This window comes from Mastomys coucha, unplaced genomic scaffold, assembly GCF_008632895.1.
Source record: "Mastomys coucha isolate ucsf_1 unplaced genomic scaffold, UCSF_Mcou_1 pScaffold16, whole genome shotgun sequence".
NCBI lineage: Eukaryota > Metazoa > Chordata > Mammalia > Rodentia > Muridae > Mastomys > Mastomys coucha.
In genome coordinates, this window is record NW_022196898.1 from 8,361,588 (window position 1) to 8,389,296 (window position 27,709).

General features: G+C 43.6%; 1 pseudogene; it reads left to right on the forward strand.

Annotated features, from left to right (window-relative positions):
- Positions 1-5,756: 5,756 nt before the first annotated feature.
- On the forward strand, positions 5,757-6,193 carry LOC116094026 (annotated as a pseudogene).
- The last annotated feature ends 21,516 nt before the right edge of the window (positions 6,194-27,709 follow it).

The window sequence follows — 27,709 nt, forward strand, 5'->3', positions numbered from 1 at the left end:
GCACTCCCTGATTCTAGAATGTTCTAGTAGAACAGAGGAGCTCACTGAATGCTGAATACATAAAGGAAGAAAAAGAGCTGCCAGTTGTCTTCTGTCTACTTGGCTGTTGGGAATATACCGCTTTGTGGCTTTAATATAGCATATTGATAAGTATGATTCGTTGAGAACATGTTTTTCAAATGTTATGTCAGGCTTTTATAGTTTTCTGGTGTGACAAAATATCTGGCAAAGAAATTTAAGAAGGAAAGGGTTTATTTGGGGTCACAGTTTGAGAATGCAGTCTATCAGAGTGAGGACGTCATGAAGAGGAAATCGTGGCAACAGGAACATGTAACCTCCAGTTACATTGCAGTTGTGCGTTTGCAGGAGGCAGAGCATAATGAATAATGGTGCTCTTGACACACATTCTTGCATTTCCTCAGCCAATGACACTAGCCCATGGAACTGCGCAGCCTGCATTTGGGTAACTCTTCCTACCTCATTTTACTAAAGCTGTAAACTTATAAGGTATGCCTCATAGGAGCGTCTAGATCATGGAAGCTTGACAGTCAATACTAAGGCATCATAAGACCTTTTACAAATCTCATCTCATTTAGCCATCACAGTACAAGCCAGGTTGTAGACAAGGTAACTGTTTTACTGATGTAAAATAGGAACTCGGGGAACTTCAGTGGGGCTCAAACCTGTGCTAAGCTGACTTGAAAGTAAACATCCTTAAAATTCTTATGGCATCATTTATTTCAAGTGCTCAATGTCAGTAAATAAACTCTCTTGGAAAACTTACCAGATTGTGAGAGCTCAAAATAGGTCTTAATTTCGTATAAATAATGAAGCAGTCCGTTGAAAGGACAGAGCTGAATAGAATTGCATTGATTCCTAAATATTCAGGCAAGCTTGGTGCTCTTACTCCTTTAAGTTTTGATTTGCTCATTGTGTCTGCTAGAGCTCAAGACGAAAAGAGAACCAGAATATTCCATGAAGAAAAATAGGGCTGGTTCAGGCCTAAGAGCTCAGGAGAGTCACATGTAATGCTTTTGGCTCAGTCTTGGGATGTGGGATTGGGGCTTCTTCATTTAGATTTTGGATTAGGATCTTACCAAGAATTGAGACTGGGTGTGGTGGTGTGTGTGTATAATCATAGCACTTGAGAGGTAGGAGCAGGAGGGTTCAAAGCCAGCCTGTGCTAAATGAGACACTGTCTCAAAAACAAAACCAAACAGATGAAAAGAGAACCTATAGCATTCTTTTAGTACTATGAACCAACTGGCTTTAGCTTCTAACTATGAATGTGGACCCTGCATCAGTGTAACTTGGGGGATAGTTGAAAACTGTTTGGGGCTCAAAGCCTTATTTTTCCTAAAAATTTAATTTTCTCATTAATTTTTATTTTGTGTGAATTAGTGTTTTTGCCTGCATGTGCATTGTGTGCATGGTTGGTTCCAGTGGAAGCCAGAAGAGGGTGCCAGATGCCCTGAACCTGGAGTTACTTCTGGTTGTAAACTGCCATACAGGTGCTAGAAACCAAACCTGGATCGAAAGCAAGAGCAAAACATGCTCTCAATCATGGAGCCATTTCTCCAGCCCCAAGACTTTAAAATTTTTTCCAAGATTAACATAACTTCCTATTTTTCAAATTTGTATATCTGTGTGTATGTTTTGTTTTTGAGATTTGTTGGGGTACAGTTGATAAAATTATACACATTCAGGTTATCTACTAAGATAATTTACTTTAAATAATGACTGTTAGAATCAACATGACTACCCCATCGCCACACAGTTGCCATTCTGGGTGTGCCTGCATTCTGCCTTGATTCTTCTGTTCTATCCATTACCAGAGAAGGCAGGTTAGGACACTAGAGGACAGGGAAACAGTCGCTCACTTCAGGTTCAAGGCTGTTTCCAATCTACTCCAAGAACCCCAGGGCAATGAGGCTCAGGACTGGGTCACTATCTGTCTTAGGATTTCTGTTCCTATGGGAAAACACCATGACCAAAAGCAGTTAGCAATGGAGGAGCAGGCTCATCTTGCTTACATATCCTGGGTCACGGCCCACTGAAGGAAGCTGAGACAGGAACTTAAATGGCAGAAGCCTAGCCGCAGGAACTGATGCAGAGGCCATGGAGGATGGCTGATACTGGCTTGTTCTTTCTGTGTTGCTCAGCCTGCTTTCTTACAAATTTCCAGGACATCTACAGAGTAGTGGCTCCCTCCATAATGGGTAGGGCCCTCCCCATCCATCACTAATCAAGAAAATGTCCCACAAGCTAATCGAGTGGGGACATTTTCTCAGTTGATCTTCTCTCTTTCCAAATGACTTTACCTTGTATCAAGCTGATGCCCGTAAACTAGTCAGTACCCTGGCACTACTAGGCTTGTGAATGTGCCATCTCCTGTAAGTAAATAAGTCACATGTGCTCTGGAGTCTTTCTCTTCAGACCATGGCCTTTTCCTTACTTAGAGCCTCTGTTCTTTATTGTCCTAGCCTTTGTTTTCTGCTGCCTTTTCTCCTGGAGACATTGTGCTTGGGTCAGTTTCCTAGCCTAAACTTTATTTCACAAAGCCCGTGTCTATGATTGGAGCACCAAAAAGAATTTGACCATTACATTTGCATTACCCAAAAATACTTTTGCAAAAATTCTGCATTAATGGTCACCCAACAGTTACAAAACCTTATATTAAAAAAAAAAAAAAGTATCCAAGGACTCATTGGAAAGGAAAGAGAATGGTTTCAGGACCCTATAAGTTCTAGAGCACCTCTTGTGCTGAAAAGGCCTTTGGGGAATAAAAAATGAACTGCCTTCTAATTTATGGACTGCCTGGACACTACAGAGCAGTGGGTTGCAAGTAAAATAAAGTGAAATAACAAGATTTTAATATATTAGTGAGAGGAGAAAAGAACTTAGACTCTAAAGGAAAAGGGGGGGATGTCTTCTTACAAGACACCCTGGTGCTTTAGATGACACTGGAGAGGAAGGCAGAGCAGGAGGTGTTAATGACACTGGGTGGCTTTTATGAAGAAAAGCTTAGAAGGGAAAGCAGGCTGTGCTGACTGGGACTGGAGTTTCAGTTGAGAGATGCTCTTCAGACTAAGACATATAGGAAACTGCTTTAGAAATGTTTGCTTCTGGAATCCTGTTATATCAGGAGAAGCTATGAGTGTCCCAATGTCAAAAGGTGATCTGGTTCTCGGGTAGGAAAGGATTCCAGGTAGGCTTGATTTCCATTGACTGGGGCCAGCAAAGAGGATGGTTTCAAGGTTGGTATGCAAAGCAGTCATTGTCACTCTGGTGACAAATCAGTCATGTGGTATTCAGAGACAGCACAAATAAAACCAGCTGTTCTCTGGTTACCAAAGGGTGGGGAACACTTAAGCTATGGACTCTTCATGCATGCTGAGCCTTAGTGTCCCAAAGGAAGGAAGGAAAAATTGGGTCAGGAGTAGGGTTTACCACAATGGCACATGTGATAGGCCATGGGGCTCAAGGGGAAGGAGGTTTCAGAATCTAGATGCCTACCAGGAAGAAAATGAGCGCACATAAGTCTCCAGAGAAACTTACACCGAAACAGCCCTTTGCTGAACTTGATAGACCTGAGCCCTGTCGTAACCTAATTGAACTGTCTAGAGAGCAGTGTGAACAACTGGCTTCATGGAGGGGAGCATAGTGAGACAAAAGAGTAATGTTTATCCACGGTTTCCTTCACCATTGATCCGGCACTTAGAGCAAGGAAGCTAGCTGGAAGAAGCCTACAGGCTAAAATAGACTGATGATTTATGCTCATTTCAAGCTGTCAGAGTATCTGAGGCTGTGGATTGGGCACTCCCATGAGCACTCTGTGTTAACAATCACTGACTTGGTTAAAGAGGAAAGTCTAGAGGAGAAGGGAGGAGAGGACCGATGGATACCCATTCTGAAACTCAGTTCTAAAACAATGAGGCCAGCTACTAGGTTATGGTCTGGGACCCTGGATCTGTTCTGGGTCCAGAAAGGCAATATGTAGAAGATAGGGCTCTGTCTTAAAGGTCATGTCAAGGTGAAAGTTCAGAAGATCCGTCAACATAACTTGTTGCCATGGTTTAGCAAGAACTTAGTTTCAGGTAGAGGAAGAGGTCAGCCTCATGATTGGGGTGAGGTCTGCTCTGTTCCCAAGACATGGATTAGTTTAACCTGATAGACTGAGCTCTGAGATTAGTTCATAGGAATGTTAAGAAACCAGACACATGCTAAAACTTTCAGGAAAGAGACTATCCCTTTTCTGCTTGACAAGACCTTCCTTCCCTGGGCAATGGAGCATGAGGCCTATAACTGCTGAAGCCATTGGGGCACTTGGACAAGATGGACCAAGGGCTACCATTACCCATCACGTGCAGCTTTTGTTGTAACAAGGCAAGCCCAAGGACTTCTGTAGTATCACCCAAGTTCCTGAGTCCTCAGTCCCACATAAAACTGGCAGCAGACTACAAATATATAAAGCAACGTTTAGAGTTTCCATAAACTTTATTGCTATTTGAGTTTATTTCAATGGAATTTCTTGATTATAGTTGTACTGGCTGGTTTTTGTGTATCAACTTGACACATGTTGGAGTTATCACAAAGAAAGGATCCTCCCTCGAGGAAATGCCTCCATGAGATCCAGCTGTAAGGCATTTTCTCAAGGGGGGAGGGCCCAGCCCATTGTGGGTGGTGCCATCCCTGGGCTGGTGGTCCTGGGTTCTATAAGAAAGCAAGCTGAGCAAGCCAGGGGAAGCAATCCAGTAAGCAGCACTCCTCCATGGCCTCTGCATCAGCTCCTGCCTCCAAGTTCCTGCCCTGTGCGAGTTCCTGTCCTGACTTCCTTTGGTGATGAACAGCAGTGTGGAAGTGTAAGCTGAATAAACCGTTTCTTCTCCAACTTGCTTCTTGGTCGTGATGTTTTGTGCAGGAATAGAAACCCTGACTAAGACAACGGTCTTATTTGATACACTGGAGGAAGAGGTGAAGGGACAAAGCTTATGGGAATCAGAATGCAATAAAAACAAACTTTTAGTAAATACATCCACCTGTGATGGCTATTCTTAGTTATCAACTTGACTACATTCGAAACTAACTAAATCTCAAGTGGCTGGCTATTTTTTTTTAAATTTTTTTTAAGATTCATTTATTTATTTTATGTGTGTGAGTACACTGTAGCTGTACAGATAGCTGTGAGTCATCTTGTGGCTGCTGGGAATTGAGCTCCGGCCCTGCTCGCTTCTGCCCTGCTTGCTCCGGCGTTGTAATTCACTGTAGCTGTCTTCAGACACACCAGAAGAGGGCATCAGATCTCATTACAAGTGGTTGTGAACCACCATGTGGTTGCTGGGATCCGAACACAGGACCTTTGGAAGAGCAGTCAGTGCTCTTACTCGCTGAGCTAGATCGCTAGCCTCGGCTGGCTAGTTTTAAGTCAAATTGACACAAGTTAGAGTCATCTGAAAGGAGGAAACCTCGATTGAGAAAACGCCTCCTTAAGATCCACTGTAGGGCATTTTCTTAAATAGTACTTGATAGAGGAGAAGGCCCAAACCATGTAGGTAGTATCATTCCTGGGATGGTGGTTGTGGGTTCTATAAAAAAGCAGACTGAGCAAATCTATAGCAACACCCCTCCCTCCATGGCCTCCGCATCAGCTCCTGCCTGCAGGTTCCTGTTAGGTGTCCAGGCAGGGAAGTGAACCACAAAGAGAATGAATGAAATTTACTTCCTGAGCTCCTCCCTCTTTCCTTTCTGCCACCACCATGCCATCCAGACTGAGGAAGACCTGGAAACTCCGGGGCCACGTGAGCCACGGCCACGGCCATACCGCAAGCACCCAGGAGGCCGCGGGAACGCAGGAAGCAAGCATCACCACAGGATCAACTTTGACAAATATCATCCGGGTTACTTTGGGAAAGTTGGTATGAGGCCTTACCACTTGAAGAGGAAACAGAGCTTCTGCCCAACTGTCAACCTGGATAAATTATGGATGTTTGTCCTCGAGCAGACTTGGATCAATGCAGCAAAAAACAAGATTGGAGCTGCTCCCATCGTTGATGTTGTTCGATCAGGCTACTACAAAGTTCTGGGCAAGGGAAAGCTCCCTAAGCAACCTGTCATCGTGAGGGCCAAATTCTTCAGCAGAGGAGCTGAAGAGAAGATTAAGGATGTTGGAAGTGCCTGTGTTCTGGTGGCTTAAAGCCACTCCAGAGGTTAATTAAATGCTAACATTTTCAGAGAGAGACAGAGGGGGGAGATGGAGAAGGAGAGGGAGAGAGAAAGAAAACTTTGTCAATCTGGATCAGACTTGGGGAGTCTGATACTGGGTGGTTAATTGTCAGCATAATTAAAACAGTACAATTTAGAGAAGAGTTTCCAAGCAACTATCATTTCGATTTCAGTGCACTTAAGGTGTGACTCCTTAGATAATTCTTCACACAGTACTTGTGACCAGGAAGGTGGGTTCTATAGCTAAAAGTCTTAGAATCTAGTCTGGTCTCTGACCAACAGTAGCCCACAGTTGAGAGGCTTTGAATTTTTAAAAGACTTTGGATTTTAAAAGAGATTGGCTATTTTAAAGAGATTGAATTTTTAAAAAACAGTGGGACATAAATTTGGAATGGTTTTATTGGGATATTGATATTAATGTGTGATCCTGAGGAAGATCAAGAAAGGAAAGGTTATAACTTAAAAGTATTATGTTTGTGTCAAGTTGACAAGGGGTCAGTTATCCGGCTAGTTTTATTTTCACTTGACACAGGTTAGAGTCATCTGAAAGGAGGGAGTCTTAATTGGTAAAAAGTCTCCCTAAGATCCATCTAGAGGGTATAGAAAGTGATGGGGGAGGAACCATCTCATCCCACATCCATGGCCTCTGCATCAATTTCTGTTTCTAAGTTTCTGCCCTGTCTGAGTTCCTGTCCTGACTCCCTTCACTGATGAACAGTGTTGTGGAAGTGCGAATACCCTGCCCTCCCCATGTTGTTTTGATCATTGTCTGTTATCATAGCGATGAGGTCGGTAACCCTAACCAAGACAGCCTGTGAGGGATTAGGTTATTTGAAGTGAAAATTAGTTTCTTAATGAGATCATGCTTAATCCAGACCTTTCGAGGTAGGAAGATTCTTTACTCTGTGCCACTCCTTCTGCTGGCAGCCTCTATAAAGGGCATAGAAGAAAATTCTCTTTCTTTGCCTGCTTGTTCTCATTCTTGCTGGCTAGTCTATTTCTTCACTGGCATTAAAGCCTATTCATGTGGGATTCCAGCTTATATTGAAGACCAGCTGAGACATCTAGCCTCATGCCTGAACAACCAGTAATAGTTGTTCATCGGTAGACAACCACTGTGGGGCTAGCTGGACCACAGCCTGAAGTCATTTTAATGTATGTATTATACACAAACACACACACACACAGAGGGAGAGATATAATTAGACTAATAAATCTATATATGACTAATATACCTGGTTTTCCTAGGACTATACATTTGGGGTAATCACTTGAGAGCAGTATCCATGACTGGCACTTCTCTTTGGGAGAACCAACACTTTCCAAGGAAGGAACACTAGGCTGTATTAGAGGTGAGCTGGTTGAAGGATGCTCTTCTTTCTGGGATTTCCTAACAGGTAATAGGTAGGCTTTCTGTGGCTCTGATAAACGTTCTTACTGAACTCGGCTCCAAGTTTGGAGAAAACTCATCAAGTTAGCACTTCCCAATTATTCAAAAGTCTGAAAAAAAGTTAAGACAGCCTGAAAAGCCACAAGCTGGCTGGGTGTGGGTGGTGCCAGGAGAAGACACAGTGTTCTAGTAGGGCACCTCCCCCTACTTGTGTGATTTTTTTTTTCCCCCAGAGGAAATGTGCTTCTGAGACCGGGATGCCACTGTCAGCCTCAGCTCTGGTGCTCAGGCAGAGCCATGGGCATGTTGTACTCGTGATGTACTCTTTACTTAGCATCCAAGAGGCACTCACTGGGAAGAGCAAACAGTCCCCTGAAAAGGAATGCCACACAAACAAGGGACTCTCAGTGGCCCTGGAAGAGCAGGGAAGTACCCCTATGCGGCCATGGTTCTCCTGGCCCTTTTATTCTCTCCACTGATAAAATGCCAGTGCTGGGGACATATGAGCAGGAACCCAAGGTGAGGTGATCTCTTCGTATGAATGAACCCACGAAACCTCCCGAGAGCACAGTTTGGAGCATAGAGAAAGCATGAGTCCGATCAGACGGTCGGTCAGGGAGAGAAAGCAGAGGGAAAGAACCAGGCATTATTAAACAGCTGCTGCACTTGAGGCTCTAGGTTGATTTTATTTTATAGACCTGTCTAATTTAGTGTTACCCCAAGATAGCGCTCCGGACACTAGCTCTTTGGGAGGAACAGATTCAAACGTTGTAATTCACCTGCCTCCTAAAAGCATTTTTGAGAAGTCACATATCATTTTACACCTTATTAAGTTAACAGCTAATTGTCTTTTCATTGTAAGTTTGAAGACTGTTTTAACGAACGGGAGTAGAACATATTCATCACTGAGGAAGTCTGGTGGAGGCTGATCTCGATGAGCACAAATATCTTAGAACTTGATCCGAGTGAGTCCCAACTACCTTGTCAAACCAAGAACACCAGACTAGAAAGAATGGTATTTTTTCTGCTCATGAGCTTTCTTTCCCATAGCTTGAAGGAAAATGGTATTCTCGATGCATTCTGGTTATAGAAAATAAAGAACATACACCACAAACCTGAACCACTTCAGCTACTTTGAATTCAAGTATCTCAGCATATCCCAAGACACCTCATTAATGCAAGCTTCAGACTTAACAAAAGTCTGCCTGAGACACTCCCTGGGGACTGCACGCTTTAGCATTATAGAAACAGGCAATCCAGAGTACTTAGTTCCAGCAAAAAGGGAGGCTTATGCAGCAATACATAGAGAATTAAGCTCTGGAAATAAATTCACTTTAAACTATCAGCATCCCTTAGGGAGCCTTGGTGGTTCCTTGAGGTGCACGAATATATGTATGAGAGTGACTCTCACAAATTATTTCATGGCAGTAGGCTTAGAAGGCTAAATTAATTTGGGGGAATGCATGCCTGATTCCTTGACTTGCACTTCACAGGCCAGGAGAGTACCTTCTTATTGAGTCTAGATTTCTTTTTCCAACTTAGTATGGCTTATTATTGGGGTGTTAGTTGTTGTGCCCACTGACTGAGTTACCTTTGATTCTGTGGTATTTTCCTTCACGTGGAGCCTCGACTAGGTTCCAGAGAAAAAAGGTATGATGGCGGGGTGTCCCAGCCAGCCACGGGAAATTGGAAGTATGGGGCTGGCATAGCAGTGACCCACAGTGGAAACTTAATGAGCTGGGTAGAGAGATTTCAGAGCTCTGAGTCAGAAAGTCTCCATGAGTTGAGAACAGGCCTACCATACCACCAATGCCTAGCCAGCCAACCCACTAGGGCCTGCCAGCTTAGTGCAGATTGCCTTTTTAAAAATATTTCCCGCTACAGTAATTGACATGGGGGCAGTTCACTGTGGGCGGTATCATCCCAGGGCAGGTAGTTTCGGGAGGCATCAAAAGGGTAGCAGATCATGAGAAGCAAGTCAGTAAACAGCATTCTTCTGTGGCCTTTGTTTCAGTTCCTGCCTCCAGTTCCTGCCTTGAGTTCCTGCCCTGACTTCCCTTCATTGCATACTATAAACTGTATGCTGAAATAAAAACTTTTCTTTCCCAAGCTGTTTTTGGTCAGTATTTTATCACAGCAATAGAAAACCTAACTAACACATTGGTGTACAGAAAGCCTGGCTAAGTTACATAGTGAGACCTAGTCTCCTGAAAACACTATGAGAGGGAGATGGGTTAGTCTTTGAGAACATAAGGTCTCATCACTGACGCACAGAGACAGCAGTCAACCAGTCCTTCAATGAGTAAGCATTGCGGCCTGCAAGGATAACCTGACCTGCCAAATCAGGTGACAGGCTGCGTTTGTCAGAAGAGATAGATTGACAGCCCTGCTCATGGCCATACATCTTACCAAGCTGATCCTGGGCCTGATGGTTTCACAGTGTGAACCCTGTCCCTACAGCTCCCGAGTGACATGACACAGAGTGACTAAAAGAGGAAGTCTGGGGCACAGGAGACAAACATTGTCTTCATGAGCATCTCAATAAAAGCTGGCTGGTCCTTTTCAGTTAGATTGGTACAAAAACTGGTTGAGGGTCTGTGTCTCCCTCAGGGTGAAGGCTAGCCTACAGACAGCTTCACTTGCCTTTTATAAGCAATTAATAGGAATCTCAAAACCAGAAGGAAGAACATTCCTCTAAAGAACTCAATTACAAAGTCCATTCGAGAGTGTACATGTGATCTTTGGGCATAGATCAGCTCTGGGTAACTCTGGGTTCACAAGTTCTGCCTCTTGTTTTTTAATAGCTTCACCTCCGAATCAACAATTTTGCAAGAATTGTTAATTATATTGGCTATTTTTAGTTTAGTTTTTAAAAACGGTGTGTGTGTGTGTGTGTGTGTGTGTAAAGCACACACATCACAACCTAAGAGTAGAGGTCTGAAGACAACATTGGTTTTGGCTGTTATCAATTTTGTTTAAGCTATGGTCTTTTTGTTTTTAATACTGTGTACACCAAACTAGCTGGCTTGCCATCATCCTGAGAGCCTCCCATCTCAGCCTCTCATCTTCTTGTATGATTACAGATTCTTGTGTTACACATCTGGCTTTTATGTGCACCCTGGGGGATTGAACTCAGGTCCTTTACCTGCTGAATCACTTTCCTAGCACTCTATTTTAGTTTTATAGAGTTTTCAGATTGCTTTGGCCTGCTACCAAGATTAATATATTTACCTGTGAATGCCATATATAAACTGCCCTTTATTTGAACTCATACTTCCTTATAGGATTACCCTTGAGAAAAGTCTAAGAAAGCTCACCTTCGTACAGAATCAACTGATGACCATTAACAATTAGGCAGAGATTTCTCCCTGAGAAAGAAAATCATTTGGGACAGCTCCAGAGTGTTAATCCCAACCATGAGGCTGCTTTGTCAGGGTCCCATTGCATCATTAACCTCTGGGATTGCAAGAAGGGTTGTTTTCATTTTTCTAAGAATGGTAGACAAGGGTCTAGTCATAAAAACCCAGATATGTGATTAAGGTGAGATGCTACAGAGAACTATAAAGAAGGGAAGGGATTAGCTAAACTAGATGTCACAAGAGCCCTGAGATAACTGAGAGGAGAGTCAGTGCGGTTTACAGTAGTTTACAAAATAGGGCCTCATTTTAGGTCAGAACTACGGTAGATGGAGCACAATCCCTATCTAAATTGTAGGTTGGAACACTGAACAATCAGCAATGTTGATTTGAATGGGAAATACTGGAACGTTATTTTCCTTGAGGGGACTAGGAAGATTGGAAAATATGGTGAATACAGGAGTAAGCTAAGAGCATTAGTAGCTAAAGGATGGGAAGGATGGGGGATGTAGCTGGGGGCTTCAGTGGCTATTCTGCATCCATATCACTGTAAGGGGTATGGAGCTATTTGTGCTCAAATGCATGCACTCGGGGTACCAGGCATGTCAAGCATGCAGGGTTGTTCCTTCAACAAAAGGAACACAAATGCTGTTTTCCACTTAGAAGGCTGAAAGAGATATGCTTTGTGCATCTATGTGGTAGAGATGGTTCAGGCACCGGACCCTCCTCCAGACCCTTATCATAAATTTGTTTGTCTCAGCCAATTTATAGAACCCATCTTTATGGATTGTCAGAAAGAATTTTGATGTAGTCATGTTCCTCAAGGTGTATGCTTTGTTGTGAACTTCGAATTGAGTTAGTTATCACCAGAATCGTTTCCACAAAATTTTGCTGTGCTTAAATATGCCAGCTAAAAACCAATCAGAGTCAGACTCCTAAAGTTTAAATCAATACTAGCTACTGAGTAGTGCTGAGCTAATCTGCTTCTTGCCTCCCAAGGCTCATTTCTCTACTACCTGTGAAGGTTGAAGAGATTACCCCCTTCACACACATACACACACACACGCACACACATACACTCATACATACATACATACACACACACTCATACATACACACACACACACACTCATACACACACTCATACATACATACACACACACTCATACACACACACATACACACACTCATATATACATATACACACACACTCATACATACACACACACTCATACATACATACATACACACACACTCATACACACACACACTCATACATACATACACACACATACATACACACACACACTCATATACACACACGCATACACACACTCATACACACACATACACACACTCATACATACCTACATACACACTCATACACACACATATATACACACACACTCATACATACACACACACTCACACACACACACACACACACACACACACACACACACACACACACTGGACTGCTCAGGTTTTCTGAATATGGTGAAAGATGCTGGGGTGCAGGTTCCAGTGCCCAGAGCCCTGTGCTTCATATTATGAAGCTGCTCTTACCAGTCATCTTATGTAAGATTCATGAGATTTCAACACATATGATGCTCTTCAAAATAGACATTAGTGGCCCTGGTATTAATTAACAACCGCTTTAATTCCTACTTTAATTAACAGTCTACTCTGTAACCATTACCACAAATATAGTGCAATGCTTAGATGTTCTTTCTACCTCTTGATAGAAAGGACAGAGAAATGCCTTCACCATGTGTAATGTCAGCTGCAGAGAAACAACGTTGGAGAGAAGCAACATTAGAAGAATTCATGATCGAGTTGTGACAGACTAGGTCTGAAATAGCTGCAGAGACAACCATCTTAAATATAGAACTCTCCGAGGTCAGGTCAGTGTCCTTCTTGCCCTTTCAGAGCCTGGCAGGTCCTAGTGACAGTTGCAGATCAGTGCTGCCAACAACCAGCACATCAAATGGCCAAGCAAGAGACCAAGGGCACTTGGAAATTGTTATGCTTTCCTGATCATGTCTAAGCCTTTCTGGTCTTAGCAGGGAACAGCAGGTGAGTTTCTCTATGAACTTTCTCCCTTTTCATCCTGCCCAGCTCAGAAGCTGCCAGCCTGCTGCAGTCTAGAGTCCCAGTCACAGCTATCTGATATCACATTGGGCTCCATTCCTAGCCACCAAAGCTGGCTGACAAAATCAGATCCAAATGAATATTACCGCAGGCACTGCAAAAGCAGCCTGCTCTCTGGCTTTATATGCTCCTTGGCACTTGGCATTTCTTTGCCCTGACTCTCTCCTTGTCTTCTGTCTGAGCCTACAATTTCCAACCTCTTCAGTGAATACCAACTACAAACGAGATTCTGTGAAGGGCCTCTAAAATGGCCAGGGCATGTTGCTAATCTGAAGAGACTAAGGATCCGGCTAGAGAGAGCAGTGTGCACAGGGAGGGCTGACAGCTTTCCTTTCAGTCACAAGATGTTCCTGCACACTCCGCCCTCAGGGGTGCCCATACCCAATCATCCTCCCAGCATTCAGGGTTACAAGTGTCAAAATCAGAGTTATGGTGTGAGAAGATAAAATTTGTCTTTGTAGGTGGCACCTAGGGTCTCTTGGGTTTCAGGGACAAGTGTAGACAAATACTGATAAAATATTCATGGCTGGGTGTGTAGGGAATACAAAAGTAGAACTTCTTTAAAGCCAGATTCATTTTATACGATACTAGTACTGGTGTGATGTTAGCTCTGTTTATTTATTTTTTTCCCTTGCAGGGGCGAGGTGGCTAGACAAGGAGAGCAGATAAACAGAGGCCAGAGATGAACAAATGTAACTTCGGGAACAAGACGGTCCCAACAAACCCTATTCGTTTTTAGCTCCTTGCTTCCTCTGAAAAGTAGTAAAGCTGGGGAACTCCCTGCGTTCTCAGGGATCCTTTGTTCTTTGTACATCATTGACCGCTCATTATCCCAGAAACTGCAGAGCTGAAACTTCGAGTAAGAAGCCAGCTGCAGATTCTTCCGAGATCAGACGAGATCGGGCGCGTTCAGGGTGGTATGGCCGTAGACAAGCTGCAGATTCTTATATCCAAAATATCCTTTGGCTCCTTCATCTGTAAAGAAAGTTTCCAGGGTGTGTGTGTGGGGGAGAGGGAGTCAATCTTACTTGCTGGAGATTCTGGATTCAGTCTATCGAAGGCCATTCTTTCAATTAGACAGACACCTTTCTTTTCATGCTGTATGTGCTCACACACACACATATATATATGTATATATGTATGGGTGTGTATTTGTAGATAATGTATATGTATATGAGTTTGTGTGTATGCAGGGGCACGTGTGTGGAGACAGGAGATTGGTGTTAGAAAATCTCCTTGATCTTGATACTCCTTATTCCTTTTGAGTCAGCGTCTCCCAGTTAAACCCCGATCTGGCTGATAGGCTCATTACGTTAGGCAGGTTTCTCTGAAAATATGCTGTGCTTGCCTTTTGAGGATAGAATTACCAAAGTGCTGCCACCACACACACACACACACACACACACACACACACACACACACACACACAGCTCTTCAGTGGATTCTGGAGATTTGAACTCTCAGTCCTTCTGCCTGCACAGCAAGAACTTTATGGAATTATCTCCCTGGCCCCAGACAGCGTGCTTTAAGGAAGTGGTCTCTGGGTCCCTCATCGTCATTATCTTAAAAATGAAGCCATTCTGTGTTTCCCTGTAAGGTGAGCATTTGAAAACAGATCTGTGCGTATGGGAAGAGAAACCCCTAGAAGATGAGTTAGGCTAAGCTAGATGAGATGGCAGAACATGCATTATCCTCAAACACCTGAAGGTCTGAAGGAGTTTCTTGGTTTGTTTACACTGGTAATTTGAGTGTGCTTGGCTCCCTGCCTTTGGTGGTCGTAAGTATTCCCTCTGACCTTTGAGACTTGTCATATGCTAGGTACACATATTCTAGCAAGGACTTTGGGATCCAACAGACACACTGCCTGATCCGGGAAAGATTCCACTACTCAGTGATCTTCCAGGATCTCATCTGCAAAATAGAGATAACAACAGTGTATAAGGTATAGGCTACCATGAAGCTCAACCACAGTCAAGTCCAGTGGGTGACTGGCTAATTCAGACTGGGGGCTGGAACGTTTCCTGTCTGTGTTTGCCACTTAGTAACTGTATATGGTCTGATATTGGCTTTGAATTTGTTTAAATCACGTGGGAGGAGAACATAACACCTGCTCACTAGGATGTTGAGAGATATGTCTGAATATGTGGGCCTGTAGCTGTGAATGATGGACACATGCTTTATCTGGTTGATGTCACAGCTGTCCCCTGTGGTGCAGAAGAACAAGGAGTGGAACTCTTTAGAGCTCGGACACATCTGTAGGGTACTTCTTGAATCTGAGTTATGATTATTTGTTTCTGCTGCTGTCTTGATATCAATGATCAGTGGCCAATAAATAGCAAGCTTGATCATTCCGTTACAGCTCTCAAGTGAAACTTCCTAAAATTCCAGTGGCCAGTCATTTTGTTACTTACAGATTCCATGGCCCCATTGCTTTCGGAATATAACCTGAAGACCCTTCAACCTCATACTCTAGATCCTTCTACCTGGCTCACTTGATAGCTAGCTCTCTTGTATTGCCTACATTTTCTATTCAGCCAGCAGGTCTCAGGTTTTCAAAATAATACACAGGTTTAATATTGTTTCTGCTGTTCCTCTAGCTGGAACACTTTCCTGCTTAGCCCATCATAAGTGGGCTTTTGCCAAGTTTATTCTAACTTGGTTTAGAAAACAATGGCCCAAGTTCATGAGTTCAACAATCACACAACAGGTCAAACAAGGAAGAGAGGCTAGTTGAACCAGAAATGACTATAGTAAGTCTTAAAGATGTTTGGTTTATGCCAACACATCCAATACCCCAAATTACGACTGCTTTAATGTAAATGGGGCATTCATTTTTATTTTTTATTAATTTCAATTGTGTGTGTGTGTGTGTGTGTGTGTGTGTGTGTAGGTGTATGTTACATGTATACAGGTGCCCAAGGAGATAAGAGGCATTGGACCTTGCTGGAGCTAGAGTTTCAGATAGTTCCAAACTACCTGACTTGGTTGTTGGAACCAATCTAGGTCCTCTATAAGAACACCCGAGGTTGCTCTTAACCTTTGAACCATCTCTCTAGACCCCAAATAAAATATTTCTAATTTTATAAAAAGAAAAATTACATCATACAATCTTTTGTATACATTTTTATGATTTTTTTATCCAGTGGCATAATGTCAATAGATAATAATCTAAATATGCATAATGATAAAGCAAAATATGTTTAGTTAATCTTACATGGTTGACTCTTAGCTTATTTTGTTTTTTTTTTCATATTTTGCAAACAGTATAATGAACCTCAAATTGTTTTCATGAAGGAAATTTTTCAATAGTAACATAATTCTTATGGTTGTGCTTGAAATATTGTATTGATTTTTATAGATATCATTTGAGGTGTCCATTGAAAAGAGGAAACTAGGTATATATACACAGAGATAAAATTAACACACAATTCCATCTGTCAGAGGTAAGTATAACCTAGACATGATGCACTCTAGCCCTGAGTCAGGAGAACACTTACTACATTTTCTTCCATTTTCCCATGTGTCCAAATGTTTGAGGCTTGTCTAGATACTCCTATGAAAAGCTTGCTAGCATTTTCACATTATCACAATTTTCTTTCAGGGCTCAAAATTTCAGGAAAAAATGAGATATTCAGACAGAAACATGAAAAGGGATGGTGGATGACTGCAGCATTTACTGATCAGCACTGCTGTGACCTGGCAGCTGCCATAGCAGTCAACAGAACACAATCACAGAACTTTAGCCTGTCACACCAACATCCATATTCCCAACTCTCATGCTGCAGGCCAAGTTCGTAGGCTCCTCAGATTCTGTGGACTGAGGTTTTTTGAGCCTCGAAGAGCGCTTTATCTTACACATTGGAAGTTGCCTCTCTAACCAGAATTTCTCTTTCCTGTGTAAGAGAATTGCCCAGTGTTAGTCAACCACTCCTGAAAATACAGGGTATAAAGAAGATTCAGTCCTAGATCCTCAATAGTAAGCAGCTTGGGACAGAGACAAAAAAAGCAAAGGTGTCCTGATGCATCTGTAAGCAGGACTAAAACCAAAAAAGCACAGGCTAAGACTGTGCAGGATCTCCCATCAGGCCCAGCTGCCTTTCTGGGGAAAGTGTGATACACAGCAGGTGTCCGGGGATCTTGGCCTCTGGTAGGATGTTTGTTCTGTGGATGAGGGCAGTGCATCTAGGAAGCATACAGAGGAGAGAAGATTGATGTGGCAGGGCTGGGCAGTGACAAGTGCGGTTTTGCTGTGCCTAGGGGCAATGGGCAGGGCTGTGATGGTATGCGGGGGAGGTTGCTTTATCTGGAGATGGGAGTAGCTACAAAACCAAAACAGTAACAATCAGGAAGTGTCAGAACTGTGGAAATAGAGAGACATGGGCAGGCTGGGAAGATGGCGAAGGATGTTGGTGTCAACATGGATGCCAGGGGTGAAGGAAAAGAAGCATAGAGGATCAAGTGTTGGCTGTTGGAGCTCTCTGACCCCTCCCATCATGTCTCTACACTCTACATATTGATATTGCTTCTGACTCATCTGCTTTCTTCTTCTCACCCATTTCACACCCAGTATAGGCATGACATCTCCCTGAAAAGTCTAGCTTCAGGCTCTTGTGGCAAAGTGATGGTGTGCATTCATTGTGTAGATAGGAGAGTAGTTACAGGGACAACTTAAAAAGATGTCTCCAGGGTATAAGGAAACCAAAAAGTTGAAGCAAAGTTTTGTATGGCTAGGAAGACTATTATCTTCCCTGAGGCAGGAAAGAACCAGAGGAGAGGTTAATAGAAAGCAGGAAAAGAGTATACAGAAGTTGCCCCCTACCAATTTTGACAGGAGCTGCATCAACAGTAGGCAATGTTCCTCAAAGGTAGAATCCTAGAAAATTGCATCTCAGATGCACTTTCTTCCCAGAGATCCAACCCTACCACTCACTAGACCTGTCCCTTTGATCTAGGACCCCTATTGGTGAAATCCAATTACAGGAAGCAGGTACAGAAGCCCTTTCAGGCAGTCCTTGTGAATCAGTCCCAGGAACAAGATAAGATGTGGGATATACTAGGAGAACCACATGGAAGATGTATTCTAACAGTGCTGTGGGCCATTCCTAGACCCTACCTAGGTCAAGGGCTTCTTCCGTTAACCCTCCCAACACCCTGTAACTCTCACCAGTCCAGAACCACCCCCTGCCATCCCTATCTCCTAGTTTATATCTCAGCTATCTTTTTTGTAATGCTCTCTACAGAGCACACAGCAAGAGCTCAGTGAGTGGCATATAAAGCAAGTTCTTCTAATCAGATCTGGGCTTCATTTAGAAGCTTAGCTGCTCAATCTAGCATCAGCTGATGCCTTAGGGTTAATGGAAAGAAACAAGCTTCTACACTGGAGATTAGCATTTCCTTCCCAGAGATTCATACCTGTTGGTTTTTTATTCTGGCTTGAATAGATCTGTGTACCATCAGTGAACAAACCCACAGAAGCTTCCTCCCATAAGAAGCTAGGGCTCCTACCAAAAGTTAGCACCTACTGGGGACTCATTTTAATTCTGTTTGTTTAATGTATGTGAGTATACTGTTGTTATTTTCAGACATACCAGGAGAGGGCATGAGATCCCATTACAGAAGGTTATAAGCCACCATGTTGTTCCTGGGAATTGAACTCAGGACCTCTGGAAGAGCAGTCAGTGCTTTTAACTGCTAAATCGTCTCTCCTGCCCTCTCATTTTTATTTGGTAACAGGGGAAATGAAATCAACAGAAATAAGTGGTGGTGTTTTATCCAAATGGATCAAATATAGAGATATTTAGGGAAATTAAATTTACCAGGTACATGCAACACCACAGAGTTCTTAGCTGTTCACATGACTCTGCTTTGTTTAAGAGAAGGCACAGTCCTTAAGCAGGTGGAACAAGCTTCACATTCTAACAGTCTGTCTTGTCTTTTTGTTTCCCCACACATCCAAGCTCACCTCCTCCTTCAATCTGTCCTATCCTAAGAAGTAGGCAAACGTGCTCTTCCTGCTTTGTGTGTGTGTGTGTGTGTGTGTGTGTGTGTGTGTGTGTGTCATACATTATCCAGCTTATTGTTCAAAGCCCTTTGACAAGCAAATGGCTCCCGCTTCACCTTTAGTGATACAATATACAGCTGCCTCTTCACTGCACGTCTGTGGCTCCTCTTGTCTATTATTAAAGACAGGGCTCTGTCTTCACATGGCTGTGGATTCCTACCACATCCCATACCCCTTCAGCACTCAAGGGGAACTTCTGATGGCCAGTCCACTTAGATACAGCCATCCCACAGCTGTCACTATAGCAACTCCACAGCTTGTTTAAAGCTGATGGCAGAGATGTATAATGAGTTGGCATTTTCCCCTTTTAACTCCTGACCCTGTATGTAGAAGCTTGATGTTGTGGGAAGCTCCATAGTCCATGACAAAATCAGCAGTGCTGCCAGTGGGTTCTTCTCTGACTCCAAACACAATGCAAAGGGAGCACCTGTTCCCATGTTTCACACAAGTAGAAATTGTCCTTCAGCTGCAGAAACCTTGTTAGCACAAAACTCATCATTCTGCCAGTGACAGAAATCCTCTCTCTGTGTTGTACAGGGGGCCATGGCTGAGGTCTTGGAAACCCTGCTCAGGAAACAACTATGGAGTGAATCTTTAATTGTCTATTGTTCTATTGACAGAGAAAGTGAATGGTCTCCTAAAATTACTCCCCCAAAATACAGTGAATCATTGAGAATTCTGGATTCATTCATACTTCCTTCCATGACATCCTATGCCTGATGAGGCTGCCATGTCACACTAGTCTGGGTGTGTGGTATTTTCTGGGAAGGGAGAATTTGATGTGCCTTGTTTAACCTCTCCACTTCTTCTCTACCTGACTCCATGTCCTATGAAGATGGTCCGAACTCCTTGGCTCACCTACTTCTTACTGGATAGAGATAATAGACAGCAGGATACTGGAAGGGTGTGGCAGAGAAGAATGACCAATATGCCTGCATCCCTGTCCTGTTGCTCTGGCTTTTCAGTTTGTGATGGTTTGTATATACTTGGCCTGGGGAGTGGCACTATTAGGATGTGTGGCCTTGTCGGAGTAGGTGTGTCACTGTGGATGTGGGCTTTAAGACCCTTGTCCTAGATGCCTGGAAGTCAGTATTTTCTGCTAGCAGCCTTCAGATGAAGATGTAGAACTCTCAGCTTTTCCTGTACCATACCTGCCTGGATGCTGCCACATTCCCACCTTGGTGATAATGAACTGAACCTCTGAACCTGTAAGCCAGCCCTAATTAATTATTGCCCATATAAGAGCTGCTTTTGTCATGGTGTCTGTTCACAGCAGTAAAAACCCTAACTAAGGCAAAGCTAAAAGCCACAAACCCTGTCTCTTAGAGTTTCGATGCTCTGCTTTCTCTGGCTTTGCTAGCCCTAGCACTGCACTAACCTTTGTTGCCCTTACCTTTTTAAATCGACCCAGTATTACCATTTTAAATTTAACTCAGTGTAAGCATGCTGTCATCCCTTTCTCGTTCTAGCTTTGAATGATATAATAGGAAATTATCTAAAGGGCTGGCTCTCAGGTTACTCTGAGTCAATAGATAGCAAATGTGCGTGAGATACAGTTGTTATCACTTTAGGTAGTGATAAGGACTGAAAAAGAGAATTAGACTAATGGTATTGTGGTAGCCTAGAAAAAGAGGGCCACACAGGGTGGTGCTAACCACAGAGGTGACCTACATGTAACCTACAACCAGAATGAGGAGGGTGACTGGTTGCAGCAACTCTGGTTGGGGGGTGGGGCGGCAACAGGGGACAGTGGATGTAATTGGCCCCCAAGCAGGAGAAGTTAAGACAGCATGGACAGAGGATAATGGAAGGTAGGGTCTAGGAGGAAGGCAGGTTCTAGAGTTCTAGGTATGTCTTAAAGACATGGAGAAGTCATCACAGAATTTGGCATAGGGAAATTGAAATGATCTCTTTCCTGACTGATGTCAAATGTTAAATATTGGGGTGTGTGTGATTGAGGGGAACAAAAAGGGGGAACGCATGTACTATTTGCCAAGGTGTGGATGGGATTAGCAAACCAAGAAAGAAGCTTCTAGAATCAGCAGCAGCGGCAAGAAGAGAAGCTGTCACCATCTTGTACCTAAGTAGCTCTAGCTGGCACATGGGAAGACACACAGGGAAATGTGTCACAGGACACAAGCCGGCATCTGAAGAGGACTCGTGGAAGCCTGTTAGCATGTGGAGGAGGGTAGGCAGGAGTGGGCATTCTACTGAGGCACTGTCCAGAGCTCTGTGAGGAGGATAGCAGCACGAGGCGTGTGGACTCCAGAGAACCTCTGAGCACACCGCGATCCGCACATTTGATGTGAGGTGAAGGTGCAGGGACAGAATTTCATTTCTTCCAACTAATATCTTCAGCCAGTCCTGATATTTGCTAACAGAACTCAGAGTTTTTATAAACCTTAAAATACCCAGGGCTGAGCCAGGAATGGAAAAACTGGGCAGATGGTAATAACAAGTTATAGGAATGATACGGAAGACTGTGGTTGGGGAGGGGGCACTATCAAAGGGATTCCAGCAACCCCTAGTTCAGGCTTGTGGAGGCAAGTCAGCATGAGCTACCTCCTCAGGCTAACAGAAGTTTCCAGAGCTGTTCATCACTGTGTTCTCACTGCTATTCAGAGGCCAGTAAAGCCTGCCAGGCGCTTATTCTGGATTAAGCGAGGTATCCCACTGAAAGCACCACGTGGCTGATCCTACCAGGCTGACGATGGCTTCCACACCTGGGATTCTCAATGGGGAGAACACAGAATTGTTATTAAGACAGAATTCCCAGGAAGAAAAGACTAGGAGTTACTCAGGGAAAGTAAATATTCACAGTCTCCTATGTATGTGGCTTTTCTCTTCTGATTCTTGTCTTTCAGCATAATAGATCTGGAGAAATCAGCAGCAGCAGCAGCAGCAACAACAACAACATCAAAAACAACAACAACATCAAAAACAACAACAACATCAAACACAACAACAGAGGCTTTGTTCTCCTAACAGACTTCTACCCTTGACACTAACCCATCTGAGACTCTTGGTTTCTCACTGGTTGCCATTGGCTTTTAGCAGCAGAACTCTTTTTTTTTTTTTTTTAGATTTATTTATTTATTTTATGTGTATGAGTACACTGTAGCTGTACAGATGGCCGTGAGCCAACATGTGGCTGCTGGGAATTGAACTCAGGAGGCCCCACTTGCTCCAGCTTGCTCCGGCCCACTCGCTCTGGGCCTGCTCAGGCCGCGCTCCCTTAGGCCCCGCGTTCTCTCTGGCGTAATATATTATAGCTGTCTTCAGAAGACTGACCAGAAGAGGGTGTCAGGGTGTTTGTGAGCCACCATGTGATTGCTGGGATCTGAACTCAGGACCTTCGGAAAAGCAGTCAGTGCTCTTACCCGCTGAGCCATCTCGCCAGCACCCAGCAGCAGAACTCTTTTTAAAGAATATCTGCCATAGAAAACATGTTTTAGTTTTTTTCTTCAAGAAACCCATACACATACATAGTAAAATACAATCAAATCTACCCTCATTTACCCTCCTGCTCTCCCCGGGTATTACCAATATGGCCTTTCTCCAGATCATATCTTTTGTTATTGTTGTCAATAACCCAGTAAGTCCACTTTGGGATACCTGTGTGTGCATGGAAATGGAGCCACCCATGGCAAGCCTATCAGTCGCCATATTCCCCCAAAGAACTTTTCTCCCTCTCAGGAGCTATCCTCAGTAGTAAGGGTTGAGGCTTCAAGAGTTTCTCCTTGATCTAAGCTGGAATTCTGGCTGGCTTGATCTTGTGCAGCTCTTGTGCAGATAAGCACAGCTGCTGGCAGTTCATGAGAACAATAGCCACGCCATGTCTAGAAGTGTATTCCATAACACTCCTCCACATCCGCTACCTCTTTTTTTTTTTTTTTTTTTTTTTTCTGAGACAGGGTTTCTCTGTGTAGCCCAGGCTGTCCTGGAACACTCTGTAGACCAGGCTGGCCTCGAACTCAGAAATCCACCTGCCTCTGCCTCCCAAGTACTGAGATTAAAGGCATGTGCCACCACTGCCCGGCCATCCACTGCCTCTTACACCGTTTTGACTTCTTCCATAATGTTCTCTAAGCCTTGGCCAGGGTCGGGGGCTGATAACAATGCTTCCCTGGTTAGCCCAGGAAGAACTGAGCACTCACAGTTATTCTCAGCACTTTGACTAAGTCTCTGCATTGACTGCTGCCCACTTCAAAAAGAAGCTTCTCTGACCACCGTAGAGAGCCCCCCAAGTCTATGGGTATAAACATCAACATTGAGAAATCAAATCGACAACATGAGAATGTAGGGAAGATAACAATAGTAAAGCTCTACCCTAGGACTTACAACCTCCCCAGCCAACGGCTTCTCACTGGGTTTACAAAGCCAGTCATGAAATTCCCTCCTATAGAGCAGGCCTCAACAAATTCAACAAGAAAGCAGTGTTCAGCCCATAACAGTCACACCATTACTGCGACAGTGGGCATATCTTCCTTGGCAAATCAATAGGGATCATGTATTCCAGTGCTGGGTAAGATCATCAATGGTTTTTCCCTTAGCAACCTATGTTGTACTTTCTGGCATCATAAAAGCTAGGCAGAGGGGAGAAAGCTTTCCAGTCTACCAGAGATTGGTTTACACTATGTTCTGCAGCCAAAGAATCAGCACAGAATCGTATGTGTAACGCAGGCAGTAGGCAAGCAATCATTTCCTAAACACTACCACAGACTCTGGTTCCCGTCTGTCCTGCCAGGATCAATCTGCAGGTGAGGTTTAAGGGAATGTAGTTTGCATACAGTAAACCTCGTCCATTTTAAGGTGCATGGTTCAATGAGTTTGGACAGTCTTACAATAACACTAGGGCACAAATCCAGGAGGACCCTAAATTCCTTATGCACTTTTGTAATTAGTCATCTTTTCACACACTCAACCCTGCAAACTCTGATATCATGTCCACTACATGATGTTGTCCAGAATGTCATATAAAAAGAATGATGCAGTATGAAACCTGTTGTATGTGGCTTCTTTCATGAAGCCAGACACTTTTAAATTCGTTTATGTTTATGTATATATCGTGAACATGTTCCTTTGTGGGGAGGGGAGGCTGGGTAGAAGCTTTTCAGTGTTCTTCAAAGTTGTCTTTTGCTTTTAATTTCTTTTCTTCATAGACTTTAAAGTTCTCCATTCACTTAATTTATTTCCTCGTTAAAACACTGAGAATGATTTCCTGGTAAAAATCATTGCAGAAGCAAATTCTAGTGAGGCGGTGAGCCTGAGAAGCATCCTCATCTGCATCAGAGTTGGCTCCCCAGCCTCCAAATGCCCGTGCTTATCCCATGATCCCAAACGCCAGGGGTTTCTAATAACAGTAAGAGAGACCTGCTTACTTTTTCATGGTTAGTGTTTAAATTAAGAAGAAATTGATTTTTCAAGCTGGGGAAAGGATGCAGATATTCTTCTCCTTAGATCGACCTGATACCCCAATAAACCCATCAGAAGTTGAGCATAAGTGCACTTAGCACACCTAGGTTACCTGATATCATAGCTTAACTATGATGGAGAACAGGGAGCATGCAGTCGTTTGCTTTGTAATACTGGCTGACCGGACACTGGGCCATGCCACCTCTACCTAGCATGACAAAAGAGCATAATACCACATAGAAGCTAGTCTGGGAAAGATCAAATTGAGGTGTGAAGTATCTTGAAATACGGTTTCTGTAAAACACCTGATGCTTTGGTACCATTAGGAGGTAAAAGTCAACCCTCCTAATCATGAGCCCTCTGTATCAAGGAAGGCATTTGTTCCAAAATAAACCTGGACAGCTACGCTTTCCAAGGGCAGAAATGTACTCCCAACACTAGTTCCCGTAGAAGCTTCATCCTCAGGTGGTGTTCATGTGACCATCTGATCACCAGCAAGGCTTTTAGCTCCTTCTGAAATGAGCAGCGGAGTGAGGCAGGGTGTCCTCTTCCCTCTCCATCCTCCTTCACACTGAACAGTCCAGATTCCAGGAGACACAGGCATTTATTTCTCTGGCATATTTAAAGTATTTTTTTTTGTTCTCAATTTCCCTCTTTAAAAATGCATCATATTTTCTACATGCTTTCATAGCTAAGAACAGTCCCAGATACTTCTGTGAAATACCTAGTTCGAAACCCCAGATAAAAGGAAAGCTGTGAAGATGACCTGCATGGTGCATTGATTGTTCTCTGGCCCTCTGGCCTTCTTGTGTTTGAAGTTCTAGCTCCTTGCTGCCCTGTGTGCTTCATTCATTCATTTAACCACTGCTCCCAAAGGGAAATTTGGGAAGTGGATCTGAACAGGGAAACCTGCTTTGTAAAAGGGAGCAAGGGAACGGGGCAGTGGTAGTGCATGCCTTTACTTTAATCCCAGCACTTGGGAGGCAGAGGCAGGAGAATTTCTGAGTTCGAGGCTAGCCTGGTCTACAGAGTGAGTTCCAGGACAGCCAGAACTATATACAGAGAAACCCTGTCTCTATAAACCAAAAAAAAAGGGGGAGGGGGAACGAGGGAGAGAACGCTACAGGGACACTTGTAGTTCATTTTGAGTCCTTCTTCTCTACAGACTCATGCAGCACACTGGATCTACATGGATGGCTGCAGCAGGTGATAACAGAGTGGGAACAACTGTTCTAAAAAGAAAGGAAAGGGGCCTCCTGGTGATACATGATAGGATAAGCAAGAGTCTCCTCAGATGAAAGGATGAAGAAATGATTATTGGCTTGAGTAATGAAAAGTTTATTAAAAATGCTCTAGGTGGAAGAAAGGTGAACCCTTTACACAGAACAAGAGACTTGAGAGATCCAGAGTGTGGAGGCAAGGCAGTCCCTGTAGTGTGTTGTACTTGGGGGAGAGCTGTGAATGGACCCTTAGATGGGGTGGGAGGTAGAGATGGATGGAACGTGGGTCCATGGAGCCTTGGTGCTCTGCTGGAGTTTGGATCATAACTGCTACTGATGTGATTTGGGACGAGGGTGGTTACTGTGCATTCCGAAAGCTCCCTCTGGCATTTGGAATAGGAAATCCTGACAAAGGCTTGAGATATAGTCCATGTGAGAGATGATGTACTAGCATGAAGAAATACAAAGAAGATGGAAATGGGACTCCACTCCAGGGGTGTATCAGATGCCATACTGATATATAGGAGAAGGGTGAAGGAGGGTACAATCAGCTTTATCTGGCTCCTCCCTAAGTATTACAATACAGGTGCCATGCTGCTTATTTTACAGGTTTACATAGCTGACCAAAAAGAAGCCTCAGGGCTGGAGACAGCTCAGCAATTAAGAGTACTGGTGGCTCTTCCTGAGGACCCAGGTTCAATTCCCAGATCCCACATGACAGCTCACAATGGTCTGTAACTCCAGTTCCAGGAGATCCAACATCCTCATACAGTTATACATACAAGCAAAACACCAATTAACATAAATTCAAAAAGAAAAAAGAAAAGAAAAAAGAAAAAGAAAGAAGAGAAATTTCATTAGGCCATTGAGGAACTGCACTCAAGAGTTGCTCAGGCCTGTGAGATCACAGGAAATACATTTAAATGAGTTATAGAAAACTATTTAAAAGACAACAGCAAATTGTTCCCTGGAAAGAGTATCCTGATCCTCAGAGAAGATTGAGCAATACACTACAGTGACAGGATGCAATATGCGGGTCTTAGGAAGTCTCAATCTCTACACTGCTTCACTTTGTCCTCCCTCCTAGCTCTGTGGAGGAGAGATTTGTCTGAATTGTGAGCATTCCAGTGCAGTGTGTGGCCAGCTGCCTTTCCTGGCACAGGCACATCGCCTACCCTCAATTTACTGTTTCTGGGTAAGTGGCCTCACCACCCCATCCCTCTTCTTCTGGTCTTAAGAGATAAAAGGAGGCAGTGAGGAATGTATCCTGTTGCTCATAATGTTGTGGCTGTAATTTAGGGATGTCATGACTCATGTGTAGAATGGTGACCATAATCGTATGGAAAAGGCCATCTTCCAGACTCCAGAGGAAGAAGCACTGAGTCCTGTTTACAGCTGTAAATGGCTTCAGCCTGGACAGGCAGCTGCTAGCACAACCAGGCAATAAAAACTAAGGGTTGAAAACTACCCACAGTGAATTTCTTCCCCTGTCTTCATGTTTCCTCATCTTCTTATTCATCCAAATAGTTTCAGATGGTAGAAGACATCAGGACTGTGCAACTAATTTATCCTTCCAATGCCATGTCTGGAGATGCTCTGGAAAAGGCTTAGAGCTGGGTGAGGCCTTATACACCCAGCCTGGCTACACCGAATGACTTGGTTACACTAGACCCATGTCCCTCAGTAGTTTCGAGTTCCAAACAATTGAAGCGTTTGTTTTTCTAGTATCTGTAGGATGTAGTGCAAACACCCAGTCATTTCCCCTATCTTTTAATCTGGTGGTTCCAGGGTCTACTAAAAGTTTTTTGTTATGTTATTTGTGTATGACAGCATTGGGGAGGGGGCAGTGCTACAGCACAGGTGTCGATCGAGGTGAGGGCAGAGGACAAGTTGC